Source organism: Dromiciops gliroides, chromosome 4 (genome assembly GCF_019393635.1).
Source record: "Dromiciops gliroides isolate mDroGli1 chromosome 4, mDroGli1.pri, whole genome shotgun sequence".
Lineage (NCBI taxonomy): Eukaryota > Metazoa > Chordata > Mammalia > Microbiotheria > Microbiotheriidae > Dromiciops > Dromiciops gliroides.
In genome coordinates, this window is record NC_057864.1 from 96,244,595 (window position 1) to 96,264,671 (window position 20,077).

Consider the following 20,077-nt stretch of genomic DNA (forward strand, 5'->3'; position numbering starts at 1 on the left):
GCTACAATTTCTTTAACATTCCTTTATTCTGAGTGGTTCTGACATGATTTTAAATTCATTTGCCATCCTGCATGCCTTCCTCCAGAAACACCACAATTTATCATTGTTCTTCCTAAAAGGTGGTATCCCAGATTGAACACAATACATCAGATGTGGACTGATTCCTAGGATGGAATCTTTTTCGACCCATGCTGATTGGCAACTCCTCTATGACTTATTTGCCCAGGGCATTGAGAGCTCATGTGAATTGTCTATGGATACAGAGTCTCAGAGGCAAAACTTTAACTGCAGACAAATGTAATTTATATGCTGATGTGACATCCATCTACTACAATGCAGTCTCTCATGTTCCTTTATAAAATGTTTGGGCTTTTTATTTTTTATTTTAAGAGTAAATTAAAAATTGAGAAATACAGGACAGCTTTAATGAGGACAAATTGATAGGTACAGAAAATCGACACACTCCATTCCAAAATCTTGCCCACAGTGTTCAAATTTTTCTTATTAGATATTTTGGCCAATTTCTAATGCTTAATTCCCTTATCTCCATTTTTCTTATGCATAAAAATGCTTGCACTAGATCAGGAATTCATAACCTGGGGTCCATGAATTTGATTTAAAAAATATTTTGATAACTATATTTCAATATAATTAGTTTCCTTGGTCTAGGTATTTTATTTTAAGCATTTAAAAAACTGAGAAGGGGTCTATTACATTCCTCAGACCTCCAGAGGTGTTCATGACAGATAAAACAGGTCTAATAATTGAACTAGATGATGTCTATCCTTCTTTGCACCTATGATACTGTCATTCATTAAGGTTCTATACACACAGGTAAGGTAAGATCTCCTAATGAAATAGAAAAAGACAACTGTATGATGCCACCTTAAGAAAGTCTAAATTATTCAACAAATTATAAATTCTCATCAGGAATATTTAGTTAAAAGGCTGAATAAAATAAACTTAATTGCATTTGTCATTTTGGGTTTTCCACTCCCTGCTCAGCTTTTTCTACAATTATAGAAGCCTGGATTCTTAACACAGAGCATCTTAAATTCCTCACTCAAGAAAAATAGAATGGGGAATCACACCCAAAAACTAGGTTGCATACAAAATTTCAAGAGGGTTTTCCAGTGCTCTACTCATAACTGGCACAACATCAGTATCAACTTTCTGGGATTGTTTGCAAAGTCCCAGTTGTTCTCCTAGAACCCAGAAAACAAGAAGATAGCTTTTACAGATCTAAATATCACAAACTGTGCCCAGATACTGGATTCTTTCCCCATATTTCCAATTTTGTAACATGGTCCTGATCTTGTCACATCAACCCTCAATTAGTAAAAGTCTCAAATAGGTAAACTGAGGTATTACTTACCCTCCATACATTTTCTTTGATCACTAGATATTAGCTGAATGGAGGGTTTAGTAATGGTCCCCACATTTATGATAGAAATTCCTTGCAGAGGTTTTATGTTGGTCATGACAAAGTCAATTTCAAAAAACCATGGAAAAGTATTTGGAAAATGGGAGCTGGACTCCTGTCTGCTTTTGATTCTAATTATTATCCTATTATTTAACTGAGAAGCAATTGACCAAGTAACCCACATTATAAATACATTTTCATTTATTTGAAACAAGAGCAGCACATTCATGTCACAGTGAGGATTCAAAGAAACTCAGAGCTGGAAAGGAGGGAACTCACATCCAATCTAACCCATACCTTAATAAAAATCTGTACAACTCTCTAACTACCTACTTCTGGGCCAGTAGGCTGCACAGAATAGGAGAATAGCTTTTATCTCTTCCTTAAATTGTCCTGAAGGTCTGAGTTGACAGTTTTCACCTAAGTAAGCAAAGCTCCATTTACTCCAGTGGCTATTTTGCCTGAGTGAGGAGGGCAGATTCAAGGCTCTTATGTAAACAGACTCTTGACATTGTCTAGAATGAAAGACAACAGATGTAACCTTAAGTGTCTGATTGTGATTTTTTTTTGGGGGGGGGTGCTATTGCTGTTGTTTTTTTCCCATCTAAGGGGCCTCTTAGGTCTCTCCCTTTGCTCAAGTGACAGCTTTCAGGTGATATGGCCAACAAACTGAAATAAGTAATCTGTCTTGGGGGTGGGGGTGGCGGGGTTATTGTCTCCAAATGGGCAGTCCTCCAGGGAAGGGCTCAGCAAGTAATTCAGAGCCAGAAAGTCTGTGTTACTATGAGTTTTAGGGGAAGCTGATAGCTTGAAGGACTCTTTGTCTGCAGCTTTGAGTCTTTAGGTAGGTGTGTGATTATAGGGTTGGAAAATGAAGCCCTGGCAAAGGGTTCAAGTGCCTAGAGTATAAAATAGCTATTAATTAGGACACCCAACATTCAAGTGTTTCAGTAATGAGTAATGGTTTAAAAGCAAATGGAATTAATTTCTGATGTATGGTAGACACTCGAGTCAGTTAAAATGGATGCACTTGAAAAAAATTCAAAAGCTACTACAGTCATACTCTATATATTAACATTTTTTCAGCTGTTTCAGATTTCTATAGAAACACACTTTTTATATAAAAATTTGTATTGAGCATCAACTCTGTGTAAAACACTAATCTAATTAGATAATGCATAGCACAGCACACAAAGTGGTCTCATTGGATCAAAGAATGATATAGCTAGAGATGAAAAGGAGTTTAAAAGTTATTTAGACCAATCCCTTCATTTTAGAGATGGGAAAACTGAGCTCTACAAAGCTTAAGTGAGTTGCATAAGTGTCAGAGGAAGTTGTACAAGATAAGGGTAAATGACTTTAGCAAGGTCCCCAAGATTCAAGTGGAAGGGTAGGGTCTGGAATCTTCTCTTTTGACTCAAAAATCCAGTACTATAATGCCTCATACCACATGGAAAGTACTTTGAAACCTCTAAAGAGTTTTATAAATGGCCATTTCTGGAGCTATAGTTGAGATTTTTTTCAGGTATGGGTGGGATTAGATAGCCCTGGAGTACCCTTCTAATTCCGAGATTGTATAATTCTGTACTAATTATCTTTATTCTTGACCTTAATATGATTCAGCACAGGATAATCTGCAAACAACATCATCCAGAGGGCTTCACCATATATAGGGAACATCCATTCCATTTGGTCCCTACACAAACAATTCTTTATGCAAATTCTCATGCATTTCAAGGAGTAATGTTTTGTGGGAATGTACCTTAGACCCAAGGTTTTCAGCAACTTATATTTATATAGATGGAGAAGTAGAACCATTGTTTTAGAGTTCAATCAAGGTCATTTCTATGATGATGGTAAAATAGTAGGAAAAAACATGGGTGTTTTGAAAAATTAGTTTGAACCAAATTATTGAGAAAGGGAACAACCCCCAATTCTTTTGCATGCCAGCCAATGATTTTCTATTGTACTGTTTTCTCTCTGTTTTCCTTGTGAGATCACAATACCAAATGTAAAATTTCATACCCAGAGACTTCATGGAGAATCATTGCATAACCTAGAGATGTTAAATCTAGAAACTTATAAATAACCCATACATTGATTAATGAATGTATGGCAAAGCCTTGAGTATAATCATTCCCTCAGGATGGGTACAAATTTATGCCAAATTAATGTTATGGTTGTTATTTTACTCATCACATTTTCTCCAGGGAGAGTACTGTGATAAATAATATGACCTGACTTAATTTTCTAGTACTTATTTACAAGGTGATATATAAGATTTAGGAAAAAGTTGTCAAATGAAACTTTTTAAAATGGAATTAGTTTTAAAAGAAAAAAAATCTCTCTCAAGTGTTCTGCTTATGACCTATGTGAGATTTGTCAAGTTTGCTAACTTCCCTGGCCCTCAGTTTCCTCTTAAGTAAAATGAGGAGATGAGCAAAATCTGTAAGATCCTTCGCAGCTCTGAGCCAATGATTCTTTCACATGATAGCATGAAAATGACTAAGAGGAACTTTTTAAAGAAATTTGGGTTTTAATATGTATAGACCAACTTAGTCGATAGGTTACACTTGTTGTTAGAAGCAGTATTCATGCAATTCTTTCCAAGAAAGGCAACAATGAACATATCTATTTTATATGCATCGCCAAGTGTAAATATAGACATATTCAAATACATTCCAAATGTCCTTTCCTGGAGGATTTAAAAGGTTCAGACAGCTAACCACAGTGCTTTCAACAATGTATTCTTCTTCAAGTTGAAAGACAACTGGGTAATGACATTTATAGAATGATCGACTTTGGAAGACCTGAGTTTAAATCCTAACTTAGATAACTATTAGTTATGTGATTCTGAGTAAGTTACTTAAATTATTTCAGGTTTGGTTTCCTCATCTACAAAATGAGGATAGTAATAGCACCTACCTTACAAGTTCTTGTGAGGATTAAATGTGTTTTGCAAGTCTTTGAGTTCTATATAAATGTTAGTTACAATTATTAGTTAAAGGATGGGGATCTTCTTAGGCTCCACTTTCCTGAAACAACTCATTGCTGTAGTCGTTCTCCATTGTACCCCATGTATCTGCCTACCAGAAACATGGTAAAAGGAGAAAATAGGAATCTTGGATCACATAGGAAACAGTTGATCAGTTCTCTTTTATTAGTGGGAATCTTGTAACCAATTGAAAAAAAATATCTTAGAGACATTTGAATTAAGAAATGATTATACAAAAATGTTGTCAGAATTAGCATATGTAAAAATATAGGACTACATAGCAATGTTTTAACAGCATACTGAGAATCATCTATAAATCAAGGTCTAAGATTTCTCATTTTACATATAAGAAAGCTAAGACATGGATAGATCGTGACTTGCCCAACATATATGTATGAATTAATAAGTGAATGAGTGAATGAATGAATGAAAAAGCATTTCTTAAATGTGATGTCCCAGGATTTGTGCTAAATAGAAATCCATACACAAGTACTGCTTTGCAGGCTTTATAACAAAAGAGAGGCTTAGCAGGTAGAGACCAACCTCAAAATCAGAAGATCCTGGTCTAAGTCCTTCCTTTAGCACAGTTTAGCTAGGTATGTGATCATGGAAAAGTCACTTAGTTTCTCAATCTCCATCTCCCAACCCCATTCTAAATTCTCTAAAACTGTTATGGGACAGCTGCTGCCTACATCAGTGGTGGGAGCTTTTACACAAGAATTTCCTTATATAGATGAGGTCACAGGTTGAGATCAAAATAAAATCTTACCACCTTAACAGTTTATGGCACAACCATGTTAATTTTTCAGTGCTAAGTAGACACCTTTATAATGAACTTGAAAAGTCACCTAAGTAAGTCTACTATAAACTACCTAAGTAAAATATTCCCCTAGTAAGGGAAAACCCATGGCTATTCCTAAAACATGGAGCATAGTAACTGGAATAAACTAACCATCAAAAAAATGCTTTATGAGAATGAGAGACAAGACAGTAAGAAATCAATTGCAGGATACTTTTATGTGGTTATACCAGTAATCAAGAAATTGAGGAACAAAGAAGCCGCCTGTGGAGGCAGTTGTTTTTTTCCTTTTTTCTTTTCTTTTCTTTTTGCTATACCCTGCAGCGGCCATCTGTGTGAATAACTCACAAAACGTCCCTTTACAGACTGTAATTAACAGGTTTCATTGTACAGTATTGCATTACTTGGTAATTCACATCTTGTGTAACCCATGTGTGCCCTTCAATCTGAACCACAGACTGTTTATTTATTCACAGAATGTTAATCTGGCTTACAAGGATGGTTTGTGAAATTTGGTAAGGAAATTACTAGGAAGCCTCTCCTACATGGATCAACCAGATCAAGGACTATGCAAAAGGAGGGGAAAAAACAAGCTATAAAGGTCAAAGCTTCGATAGAGTTCTATGGAAGTGTGAATCAGAAAATTCCAGCTACCCCCCAGCTACTCTGAATGTCAAAAAGTAGTTGCTTGACACATCTGGCGTAGGCTTTTTCCAAGTAATCACAACAATGGAAAATGGCCCAGATCTGGAAATGAGGGGATCTTCAATTGATCTGTACCTTAGGACACAGCTACTCAGAGACAATGTACTCAGGAAATTGACTTTATTGTGAATGAAAGGTGTTTTTTTTTTCCTTTTTAAAGCAGCAGGGAAATGACTGCCTCTGATGGTTAATGCACTGCTACCCTTACTCACCACAATCTTGTAATACAATATAGGTAAGCAAACCACAGCACCGTTTTTTTGAAAAAAAAAAAAAAACTAACACACCTTTTCTAAGTTGCCTTCTCTTCTGCCCTACAGGTCCTGCTTAATACTAAGCAATGTGTTTCTTGCCCATAGAACTGGCATCTTGCTCTTTGCCATTCAATGCCTCCTAGACTCCCATCAGAAACTACAAATTACATCTCAACTGTTTAAGGAGGTTATTAAAACATATGCTTATGAATTTAATCATTTTTTAATGGCTACAGTACATTTTGATGCTTGCTGCCTATCATTGTTTGGCAGTATGGGATAGAGTAATGTCCGCGTTATAAGGTGCAGGGTTGATTCCCATTCATATAAATCCATTGGTTTATAGAAGAATCTTATGGTAACTATATGGCAGCCATCATGAACATGATTATGTTTAATGATGGAGGGAAATTCTGAATATTTCTGTAATGCAGATCCTGGGCTGATGAGATAACATAACCAGCCATTCACCCTTTCACTTAGAAGAATTCTCTATGCCCAATTGCTCTATTAGAACAAAAGTCGGGGGTAATTGATAGTGTAGTGGATAAAGCACCAGTCCATGATTCAGGAGGACCTGAATTCAAATCTGGTTTCAGACACTTGACACTTACTAACTGCGTGACCTTGGGAAGTCATTTAACCCTAATTGCCCCACAGAAATTAAAAAGTAATTTCTATTCATGTAAGAAAAAATATTCACCAATAGTAGTAAATACCAGACATATATTCTAGTAAAGTGTAAATAAATATTCTGAAATAAATTAAGTCTAATTGTACCATTGATTGAACTCTGAGAGGAAAAGATTATGGAGATATAGGGTACAGAGGGGAAATTATGATTTCATTGATTATAGGAAACCTCCAGTTGAGGGGACTTCCTCTACTCAAGCAGATGGGCATATTGCCCAGGGTCACACAGCCAGCATGTATTAGGGGCAAGACTTGAACCCATATATGCCTTGATTTAAGGCCAGCTCTCTGTCTACTATGCTTCTATACATGTTGTCTATCTTCATATATTAAGGTTATTTAAAGAATCATTTTAGTCCAACAAACATGTACTAAATATAAGGCATAGAGCAATATAATATATATGCATATATGTAGTAACATAGCATGTAGAAGTATAATAATATGAGTACAAATTATGCATATTCATATTATTATGTAATACAATGAGCACATAAAAGTATCCATTTTCCCTAGTAATTTATGCGCTGCTTACATTTTCAAACATTTTATACAGTTGCCAACAGTGTTTTGAAAACAAAAAAATGGTTTTCTTTATTTTAAAGCTTTAGCTGATCATTAAAATCTTCTATGTTTTATGATTAATAAAAAAGAAATGTGAAGGTATTGAAATGAGAAGGATAAAGACAGAGCATACATAATTATTAATACCCTGAGAGACTTGGAATGTGCAGGCACTAATGAGAGCTTGTTATAACATAGGTATTACTGGTAGAATTAGAGTAGAGATTACTATAGTCTGGAATCAGGCCCAATGGGGATTTGTATCACCATATTAACAAACAGACTTATAAAACTGGAGAAATGAAGATGTTATATATTAAGATGATAAATGAACAGTCTTCATTCACATATATCAATCTCTAGGATCTGTATAATTTTTTTGTTTTATTTTGCATTGTTCTTTTCAGGAAAGGGCTAACAAAAAGGTACAAAGCCACCATTTGATGCAAAGATTTGAAGAGTGAAACAGTTGAGCCACATAGAAATAATGAGAAATACAGAACACTCATAGTCACTCATTTGTATATGAACATGTAAAAATGATAGCCCAGTTCTTTGACACAAAGCCGGATTTATCCAAGGAAGGCATAATAAGAAGGTATCTTTACAGTTTTTTTCTTTTGCATTTTAATGTACAAATGACATTTCTATTCACTAAGATTCAAATGCAGCTAAATAACAAATAGTACTAGTAATAATTACTTAATTTCTCCAAAGACGGAATACCAGCACTTTGTAGATATGGAATAATACTATTATTTACAGTCACTTAAAAGCTGTGTTGGGGTAGCAGATCCCAAAGGATCCTAATTTAAAATCCTGCTACAAGATGAATGAACTCTTATCTTGGATTTACTCCTTTTATTATTAGCATTATGATTATCAGTGCTATACACTAAATCATATTTTGTACTTTGTGTTTAAATTCTAGAGAGCTAGTTGTATGAATTGCCCTTTACCTGCCATGAAGATAAGTCCAAAATCTGGAAATGTGAGTGATTCTAGTTTTGTCAAGGAGATATTTATAAAGTCACGTGCTCTCTCTCTCTCTCTATGTATATATATACACACACATAGAGCTTTTGTGGGTTTTTTTTCTATATATGAAACAAAGAGTAAATGGCAGAGTACTAAGACTAAGAGTCAGAAGTCCTAAGTTCAAGTCCTGGCTGGTCCATCTATTGCTGTATGATTGACCAGCTCTCCATATTCTCACCTGTAAAAGAAGACGTTTGGGCTAGATTAACTCTAAGCTTCCTTTGAAATGTAAATCTTATAATTTCCAAGATCCTTTAATAATAATATTAGCCTTAACCTTATGGGAAACAGCCAACATCTTGTAATATTATCAGAACCTATGGCTCTTAATAGATGATAAGGAAGTGATAACAAGACAACTAAAAAATTACAATGTCTGACATAATTATACTGGAATTTATATAGTGTTTTAAAGTTTGCAAAGTACTGAATATAGTATATATATATATGTATATACATATGCATATGTATATAATTTCCTTTGAGGTGTGTACTAAAAAGTATTATTGAGTCTCTTATGCAGATGAATAAATTGGGTCAGAAAGGTTAAATAAATTTCTCAAGGACACACAACTACTAAGTAGTAGAGTCAAGGCTTGAAGCTTGATCTTCCTGACTTGACATGTCAAAATCCAACCACTCTTTCAAAACTGTTTAGCCACAAAGCCCTAACAATCTCAGACCACCAAAAAAAAGAAATCCATCTTTAATTCCTTTAATTTCTGAAATAATTCCTGAAATAATACTTCAGTGTTGATATTCTTTCTACTATCATAAAGCATGAGAGTTTAATTCCTTATCTCCCCAGCTGCTAATACCTCTTCTTCCCCAAAATCCCTGGTTTGTACTTATCTATACTAAATGAGAGATGTACCTGTTATTGCCCCAAAAGAATATAAGTTCCTTCAGGACAGGAACTGTTTCATTTTATCTTCATGTCCCCAGCACCTCACACAATACCTGGCATGTGGGAATTATTTGCTTAAATGCTTGTTGATTGAATGCTTAATTAATGAATAGATAATTTTCTTAAGTCGATGTGGCTAATAAGATTCAACACCTGGCAATAGTCTTTGGATGATGATCCCACTCAAATTAGCTAGGCTGAGTCTCCAACTAAATACTATTGTCAAAGCTTTGGCAGCTTGTTAAGACTTACCACAGTTTGCCCCCACACCAGCAAAAAAAAAAAATTTTAAAAAGAATAAAGGAGGTGAAAGGAGTTTGCAAGAATCAGATCATCTCCAGCATTGGATGAGAGATCAGAGGAAGATGTCTGGACCTCTGGAATGCATTTTAAGTTTCGTATGTATTATATTTCTTAGGAAGACAGACAGTCCAAAGAAATCAGAATTTGCAGATTTTCCTTTTTCAATACCATTCCATAGAAGAGGGGAAGTGGATGAGTCTATGTCGAAGTGGTCAACCTATTGGGGACTTTATATGTATTGCAGCTAATCTACAGGTTAATAGTTGTCTGTGTCTGTTCTTTCTCTGTTTTATAATGAAAAGGCCTCATCTCACTCTATGCTGTCCCTATGACAACCCAGACTGAGGTTTAACATCTCCAAAGGATCCTGTGTCAACAGGATGCGAAATCCTTAGAATGTGCAGCTCCCGTTTGACATGAATTACTTTCTCATCACATGACCATGAAATAGATTGGGTTTTCTCAATGGTTTGCCAAGTATAAAGGCAACAAGGAGAGAGAAGGTAGTTTCTATTCCCTACTCTAGCTATTTATGTGAGACCCCAAATGACTTTTTTCTTTTTAATAAATGCTGAAAAAGCAAATAACGTTTAAAAGTAGTAAGTATTCATGAAATTGAAGTTGTGGTGGCAGGAGCTACCTTAAACATCCAATTTCCATTTGGATTGGCTCTACTGTTTCCTCTTCCCCAGCATGTGTCCACTATAAATTGAACATTTAACCAAATTAAAGCAAGTGAAAAAAGTTTTATTTCACTCCTCCTCATCTCTTACTTCTTGTTCGGTTCATGATTGAAAATGGTAGCTCGTTGTGCCAATATACTAAGAACTATAATGATAGTTACAACTCACAGTTCTATTGGCCCTTATAGGTTGTATGGTATGGATGCAATATAAAGCTCACAACAGTTCTTTGTACCTTGGCTTTGGGGCTGTTCAAATGTAACAGTGGTGCTAAGTACTCTCTACTGATATTAGGCCCGTGAGATTCAGTCCTAAGTTTAAGTACTCCCCATGGAGGTAGGGCCTCTGAATCACTCTTTTATGCACAGAGAAAATTCTTTCCATTAAACTGTTCATTTGTCCCTAAAAACTTTTTCCCCCATCACATTAATGGATGCCAAATTCTATTTTTGACCAAAACATTAGGTTCTACAGCCCCATATACAGAGCCAGTATTCTGACAATTCTCTATCTGCCAATTCACAGACTTTGGTTGTGGGAAAAGATTATTTAGTCTCGGTGAGAGGATTATGCTGCAGCAGTCTCTATTTCCATCTTGCTGCTCCTAGAAACCATGAGAATGAAACAAAAAGTGTTTCTAGATATCTGAAAATTCTTAAAGGCAAAGAGGGTTTGTTTCTATGATTCATTCAATAATATATATTGGGCACTGACTTTCTACAAGGCATTATGAGAGGTACACAGAAAAATGGGTACTGTCCCTATCTTCGACCTTGGTTTATTCAATAGTATAATACAAATATTGGAATAAATGATCTCTAAGGTCCAAATGCAATGATCCTACCCAAATAAGTGTGTAAGAATGCTACAAGCAAAGTACCAAAGTGGAAGTCAAGACAAGTCAACTGGCACAACTTAAGTACACTGTGCCTAGCACTGAGAATACAAAGAAAGGCAAAAACAGACCCTACCCTCAAGGAGTTCACAATCCAATGGAAGAAGAAACATACAAACAACCATACACAAAAAAAAGTTATCAACAAGATGGATAAAGAATATCCTTAGAGTGAAGTCCCTAAGATTAACAAGAACTGGGAAAGTCTTCTTGCAGAGGGTAGGATATTAGCTAACACCTCAGGGAAACTGAGTAAGTCAAGAGGTAGAAATAAGTAGGGAGAGTGTTTTAGGCATGAGAGACAAAAGTGGGGACACAGAGTGTGTTGTACAAAGAGGTCAGTGTAACTGTATCTTTAAGCATTAAAAGATTTTATACTTGATCCTGAAGATACCAGGGAACCACTGGAGTTTATTAAATAGGGGAACGATATGGTCAGACCCATGCTTTAGGAAGATCAATTTGATAGTTGAGTGGAGGATGGATTAAAGTGAGGGGAAACTTGAATCTAAGGGACCAATCATCAGTCTATTAGAAGTTTTCTAGGTATAAGGTAATGAGGGCCTGCACGAGGGTGATTACAGTGTCATGGGACAGAAGGAGGAATATGCTATTTTATAAAAGTAGAAATTTCAGGACTGTAAAACTGATTGGATATGAGAGGGTGAAAGAGATAGTTGAGTATGACACATGGACTGTGAGGAAGCAGAAGGTGACTTGGCTGATGCTGACATCCTTAGAAGTAATAGGGATATTAGGAAGAAAAGAGAGTTAAGAAGGAAGGAGGGGTCTCTTCTGGTGCCTCAGTGTGAAGTCAGAGGAGAGGACAGGTTCAGGGAAGATTTCATGAAAGAAGCTGTATTTTAGCTGGGTCTTCAAGGACAGAACTTCAGAGGGTAGAAATTGAGGAAAGTCATTGTAGGCCAAGGGAAAGATATAAGAAAAAGTATTGGGGTGGGCAGCTAGGTGGCGTAATGGATAGAGCACCGGCCCTGGAGTCAGGAGTACCTGAGTTCAAATCTGGCCTCAGACACTTAACGCTTATTAGCTGTGTGACCCTGGGCAAGTCACTTAACCCCAATTGCCTCACTTAAAAAAAAAAAGTATTGGGGTGGTAAGAGATAAGAAATATTTTCAGCGTGTTGATTAGTTCAGTGTCACCAGAATGTGGGTTACATGAAAGGGAATAATGTAAAATAAGACTAGAAAGGTTAGTTAGAGCCAGATTAGAGAGAGATTTGGTACCTAACACCTGGTAAATACAAATTCCTTTCATTCCTAGGGGTAATTTTCCTTATGTTTTTGTAAAAAGTTGAACAGCAGAAAATTTAGCCTCTTCAAAGTAACTTTTGAAAAATAGATGATGTTGTTACTCTATATAATACAGTATAGTATCTTAGGCCTGGAATGGGTCTTCCAGGATATTTGATGTAGTCCCTTCAATATTCAGATGTGGAAACTGAGGCCAAGAGAGGAAGAGTGACTTGCCAAAGGTCACAGAGGAGGTAAATAACAGGGTTAAATTTGAACTCAGATCTATTGATACTAAAGCTGGGGTTTTTTTCCTACTACACTTTATGGGGCAGGTAGGTGGTCTTGAGTTCAAATCCAGCCTCAGAGAGTTACTAGCTGAGTGATCTTGTGCAAGTCAATTAACCATGTTTGCCTCAGTTTCCCCATTTTTTTTTAGTTTCCTCATTTATATAATGAGTTGAAGAAGGAAATGGAAAAATGCTCCAGTACCTTTGCCAAGAAAACCCCAAACTGGCTCATGAAGAATTAGATACAATTGAGCAACAACAACTCTTTCTTTGTGAGGCTTAAAAGCAAAGTAGCACTGATAATAGTTAAAAATCTAAGGACTAAAAAAACCAAAAACCAAAACTAAGGACTGATTTTTGAGAGCCCTCCCAATAATAATATAATGTTTTAAAGAAATTTTTGCCAGCTAATTATGAATTAACTGGATGAAATGAAATGAGAATATGTGAAAATTACCTGTATTTTTTCTCTTTGCTGTACTTCAGGTTTTAAGAAATTAGGTAGAGAAATGGAAGAACTGAAATCACAGAAAGGTAAAAGGTTATTATGCACAAGAACACAATGTCAGAGCTAAGAATCTAACCCAAGTCTTCTAACTTCAAATCTAGTGAAGTCATTGCTTCTACACGGGAACATATACTGAGCTCACCAGGAGGCTAAGCTAAAAGGGAAATCTATGTAAAAAATCTTATATACGAGTAAGGCATAATCAAACTACAACCTATTTGACAAACAAACTTATTTTGATTGTATTATATTATGAATGGATATATTAAAATTGACCTTCTTTATTGAAGACTTCCCAGGTAATTTATATATTCATAAAACTAAATATATTTTATGTGACTTGATCTGAAAATATTATGCATTGAAAAGAGGCATATTTTAACCATGATTCATTAAAGGATATTAATTTTTGTTCTGCTTTAACAAACATGAAAACTAAATTTTAATTGGAATTGTCTGTGGACCCATACAGAAGAGAAGCATGAATCTCACAAAAGGAATTATGTGTAAATAGCAAGAGAGAGACAACTAAACAGACTGATAGACAATCTTTAAGATTCTAGTTCAATTAAATCAATCTAAACCCCATGTGGCTTATTTTTCATGTCCAGCTCCATTAAGCCAACAAACATACCTAGCTTAGAGGACAATTTTTTCCCAGCATCGAAGAGAAATGAGGACAAATACTGTATATGAAAGAACTGTAAAATGAGACATCCTGACAGATTATAATATGGTGTCTCATCAGATGATGGGATGTTTTGACTACATGGCTACAGCAGGGCTATAATTTAAATGCCATTAATGGGACACAAAAGCAAGAGCTCAGAGACAGAAATACTGTAAAAATCTTTTGGTCCATAGGCAAATGCAGATAAAACTGTCCCTTTGCTGGTGCCAACTCTACTATCCAGAAGGAAAACTTATTTCTGTGCTTCCTCTTTTAGACACCACAGATTTTCCTTTTTCTATTTTTGTAAGCTGTTTAGGTTTTACCATACAGAAGCCATGGTGGATTTTTTCATAGAATTATGTTTTTAATGGGTTAATCTGAACTAGTTTATACCTTGTTAAATTACTTATTAATTCATTCTTTCAACAAATATTTTTGAAGATGTTGAGTTAGATTTGAGGTAATGAATTGAATTCATCAATCAGACAAGGCCTGAATTCAAATCTGTCATGGGACTTACTAGTTATGGGATCTGAATCAAGTTGCTTAACCTTTACATACCTCATGCAACTCCTTGGGGCTTATTCTATAAAATCTCATACTGCTGCAATCTTCTTTGATGGAACTCACATAATAGAAGATTCCTTACAGTGATAAAATCTCAGATCATTCATGTATTTGCAAGGTATGATGGTAAACATTGCCTTTTCAAAGAGTTCTTTCTGACTATACCTTTCCTTTGATACATCTTGGTGGTGTGACCTTGGGAAAGTTACCTAACTCTCAGTGCCCAAAATAATGAACACCCTAAGACTGTAAGTTATAGAGAAAATAAATCTGCAGTGATGGAGGAAGTGTCCTCACTGGAAGTTCCCTATATCATTTAACATCTGCCTCATTTTCTTCAACTTTAAAATGGAGATGGTAATAGCAACTAGCTCCCAGGGCTATTATGAGGATCAAATAAAATAATATTTGTAAAACACTTAGCACAGTGCCTACTAGACACTTAATAAATGCTTGTTGTCTCCCCTACCCCTATCTAAGACATCTAGATTTAGTTGTAAGACTAGGTCATAAGTATGTTACATATTTGTCTCCTATAAACTTGATAACTAATACAGCTTTGAAATATTTTTTAATTGTTAAAACAAGTCACAGTTGATTCTAGGCTGATCAAGCCACTTGGACTTGACAGTCTTCATGGAATGCATATAGTTCATTGCCAATAAATGTTATCTTTTAAAAGGAAGAATGTTTAAATTTTCATAATAGAGTCATTATTCCTAGACAAAAACTCAAAACAAAAGAAAGCAGCCATTGAGATTTATGCTTACTCATGAGATTTCATAAAAAGTAGCTCATTGTACATAACATATTTGAGTTTATAGGCTGACATATGCACAGGGTCACATAACAATATTTTGCAAACTATAACTTTTGGCATATAAAGTACAGGTCAGTTTTTTAAGCATATAGGCAGGGATAATATGAACTTTATGAATTTTGTAATTTTGTAATTTTTGAAGAAAACAACAGGGACAAAACTGTTTGCAAAAATATTAATGATTCTGGCTAATCAAAAATAAACAAAAATCTTTTCACCAATACAGGCTTCAAATATTGCACATGCCATTCATTCAACCTACTATTGCCTAATATGTAAATTACATTTGGAAATCTCTTATTTAATTAAAGGATGAGATTTTTGGAGCAAGCATGTATTTAAACACAAGGTAAATTTTTCTACTCCATCAAGGTTCCTGGTGCTAGACTGGGGAATCTTAATAATAAGCTTCATTTGAAATACAGTGTAAAAAGCTAAAGGCAATACTCTTCTATGCAGAAATAACGACTAAGTTTCATGACAAATTTCATTGCATCATAGAATGTGAAGTCAACTATCCAGACAATTAGTCATTAGGAACTTCGACCTTTATTTACCATTTTAAACATCAACAAGTTCTATTTTTCTGTACAAACCAAAGTGAAAATGGCATCAGATATTTAAGCAAAAAGTAACAGTAAAGTAAAATCAAAACTTGACTTTGGACTTTTTTTCTTAACCTTTTTTTTCCCTTTCTAGAGCTGTGAATCTATATATCTTTTACAAATTCTTTGAAATCTACAGCAAATAATGCCTTTTCTATCAATGGTGGGCAGAAATCAATCAACTAATAAGTATTTATTAAGTACATCCTACGTGCTAAGAACTGGGATATGTGGTGAGTATACAGAGAAAAAAATGCAACCATCTCTGTTCTCAAAGATCTTTTATTCTACCAAATTAAATGACCAGCTCCAGAGTATTTATGGAGAGATTGTTTTTGGTGAACATCAAGTGCTAGACTATAAACTCTTTAAAGGCAGGGACTGAGACATTCATCTTTCATCTTCTATAGCAACTGCTACAGTGCCTTGCTCAGAGTAAGCACTCAAATACTATATATAGAATAATCAAGAGTCATGAAATAATAAATGATATGCAAAGGCAAATCCTCTAGCAGTGCTGTGGAAGTAAAAACCGAATCAGTAGCAGTTTGCCTAACCCTCACAATGAAGGCCAAAGCAATGTGAAAATGCCCTGTAAAAACAAAAGAAAAAAGGGACATCTCAAAGTTTTGTATCATATGTTGTTGTTGTTTTTTTGGTGGGGCAATGGGGGTTAAGTGACTTGCCCAAGGTCACACAGCTATTAAGTGTCAAGTGTCTGAGGCCGGATTTGAACTCAGGAACTCCTGAATCCAGGGCCGGTGCTTTATCCACTGTGCCACCTAGCCGCCCCTGTATCATATGTTTTTAATGATGCTAAGTAAGTTTAGTTTAGATAACAGAAAAGACAATCAGGGAATTGACTCAATATTTTATACTGGATTCTGACAAGATGTTCTCCAGCCATCTTAACATCTTTCTGGTCTCCATATGTGCCAATGGTTTTCAAATATCAGCCTTAGGCAGATGACACACTGTGATTTCAAACCAGCAACGATGGAACAATAAGGGAAACAAACATGTCACTGCATAAGTAAATAATTATCTTTTATGGTTATAAAACTCCTTTGAAAACTTGAGGGCATAGACAAATAGAAAAATGTGAGATATCTGTTGGGTATATTGGGAACAAAATCATGCTAGAAGTCAAAATGTTTAAGCCCACCAAAGCAACAGCTCGGAAAAGTTTTCAGAGGTGTTTAAAATTCTGTTATATATATGGAGGGTATAGTGCCGATTATATTTGCCAAATTGGAAGGAATAAATAAGAAGAGGAAATGAATCAATGAGCAAAGGGAATTGTAATTAATTTACATCGCTTTAGAAAGTTATGATGTTGATAAAATATTTAATTTAAAAACAACATATAAATACAGTATTATTGAGGTCTTTGGATAGGCATTGTGGAATTTACAAAAGCTTGATGGAGGTGGTGATATTTAAAGTAAACATTGAAGGAAGGGTACTAATTGGAATGGTAGAGTTGGGGATGTGTGGAAAAGAGTATTTAAAGTAGAGAGATGGGTATGATCAAAGGCACAGAAGTAAGAAAACATTAGATATATTTGGGAAAAGATGAGTAGTCCAGTTTGGCAGGCATGTAGAGTATATGAAGGGAAATGATGGAAGATAAGGCAGAAAAAATGTAAGTTGAAGGCAAAACATAAATAACTGAATAAAAATATAGTCCAGAGAAGATTAATAAGTGATAAAGAACTATTTCTTTTTTAAATGAGTTGTTTTCCTACTTTAGTAAAATGGCATGTTAGGAAATAAGATCAATAATTAAATTTAACTAATTTAAATACAAATAAAATATGCTAATCCATCATTTATTTATCTTTATTTTTAGAAAATCCCACAGGAGCCTGGGTAAAAAGGTTTTGTGGGTTTTATCAAATCAAAAGCATTCGCAAAATCATTTCAGACATTCAATGGGCCCAAAACACAGCTGGGTTTGCCCATCTCTTCATCATTATGGTTATTACTTCTACTAAAGGTCTCTTTTGATTTCAAACAAACTGATAAATATCTGAAAGTCTCTGTTAGCTAAGAGACAATGTGGGCAAACATAGAGATCAATGTCTCCCAGAATATTTTCATTTCTATTTTAAGTGACAAAATCATATGCTAATATATAATTTGGGCTTAATGATCTTTTGAATGATGAGAGTTGATCACTTAAAATTTTACTAGAGAAGAACTCATCAAATTAACCTGGCTCCATGAAGACAATGACAAGCATGAGTTTTAAGTCATTGTCATTGTATTAGTCAATTACACTTACAATCATAGGCATGCCCAGAGCCTTGGTGAGATGTGCTGACACGTCTTGAAACATTCCAACACATACAGCTCACAAACACAAAACTCATAATAGAGTTATTTCTCTATATGAGGAAAGGGCCATCTCAAACATATTAATCTTATTCAAATTCATATATCACAAAGTACAGATTTGTGAGAATAATCCAGCTTTTTGTAACTCCAAAATCTGATTCCTCTGAAACTGTTCTCTATTTTTTCTTCTTGATAGATAAAGATGGGCAGCTAGTATTTCTCTTCCAGTGACCAGGACATTTTTTTGCAATGATTAGGACTCTTCATTAAGTAGAGTTCATTTCCTGATATAGGATGAGAACCCCAGCTGTTACAGGTTTATAGATGTCAGCACTACGTGGATATCACAGTAATATCAGGAAGAGGAGGTTACAATTTTGTTATCATAGATGGACATTTCTGTTGACACTACTGGAAAAGACTTGAAAGTTAGTGGGGTAGAGCTATGCATTCTGAGCAGTGGGACTCCACTTCTCTAGTATGTAAGTAGGGACATTTTGTTGATGTGAGAGCTTCCAGAATAGGTCTATCCAAAGATATCAGTATGGGAGGCACCAAAGGGAGTAGATGATTTTAAAGCTGTCTCACTTGTTTAAGTTTCATTTATAAAATCACACCCTGCATCTGAATCATCAGCAACTTCTTGTTCAGTTAGAGTCAGAACTCTATAACAACATTAACTGTGAGCAAAAAGAAAGTAGGTCACGGTTTAATACTGATGATATCAGGAATCAGCTATGTACAAGGCAGCTGCTAGCTAATGGTGAATGGAGTACAGGAGACCATGAAACACGATTCCACTCTATTCTCCAAAGTGTGATTGCTTCTTTTACCAGCCTAGCTACATCTCTTAAGGACCCTTTCAAATTTCAAAAGACTTTCAGTTAATATGGAAATTATAAACGTCCATTTAGATGCATGAATCAAGGTACCATGGTACTGTTGATGACATCACATATATAAAATTTAAAAGGCTACAGTTTTCTAGTACCCTACCCCTTCATTCTCTCCCCCTCAACAAATACATTGAAGAAAAGCAAGTATTTCCACCTAAGTCTAAAGATGGTGGTGAAACTTCAGCCTTCTACCCACCTCCTATCCACAAACCAATATTACTAATAATACTTTCTTATACCACATTGATCCAAGATGCTTGACAAATAATGGATACCTCATCAAATAAGGGGTTTATCAAATTACTGTAAGATAAAAATTAGAAGTAATCAGTCAGTTCTCTAACTCTTTATTTACACTCAGGGGTTCAAGTTTTATGTCTCTCATAGAAGAAAACAAAAAAAGACAGGCTACCATCTTTTAAGAGGTAGGAAGGAATGTCATGGAAGGACAAGGATAAATAGAGACAGAAGGCTTTCTGATAGTGCAAGGAAAGGAATTCATAGCTTAGAATTGCTGCTTGATATAGTGAAAACAGTATATTCGAGAGGAAAAAGCCGAAAGTTAGATTTTGACCCTGCCAGTGATATGAGCTATAGGCAAGTCCTTTAACCTCTCTGAGTCTCAATATCATCACTGAAAATTTGGATAATATTACTTATGATACCTATATCACAGAATTGCTATGAAAATCCAATAAATAATGTAAATAACATGTTTTATATCCATAAAAAGTGCTTATGAAGATAAAGAATATATATTAGGTATATATGTTACAAATACACACATTTATGTATGTACAAATATATGCATATTTATGTGCTATTGCTTTCATTTTCTTTAGTTTTCAGAATATTACTCTATACCTGA

The 20,077-nt window shown here is 35.0% G+C and overlaps 1 long non-coding RNA gene across 2 annotated transcripts in view; it reads right to left on the reverse strand.

Annotated features, from left to right (window-relative positions):
• The window catches only part of LOC122752653, a 92,653-nt gene that overhangs the window by 16,290 nt on the left and 56,286 nt on the right, over positions 1 to 20,077 (reverse strand). The window contains exon 3 of one of the 2 annotated variants that reach the window (XR_006356198.1): positions 13,258 to 13,318. The exons of the other annotated variant lie outside the window; for it this stretch is intronic. This is a non-coding gene — a long non-coding RNA (uncharacterized LOC122752653). The remainder of the gene's footprint in view (positions 1 to 13,257; positions 13,319 to 20,077) is intronic. 2 annotated transcript variants of the gene reach the window in all.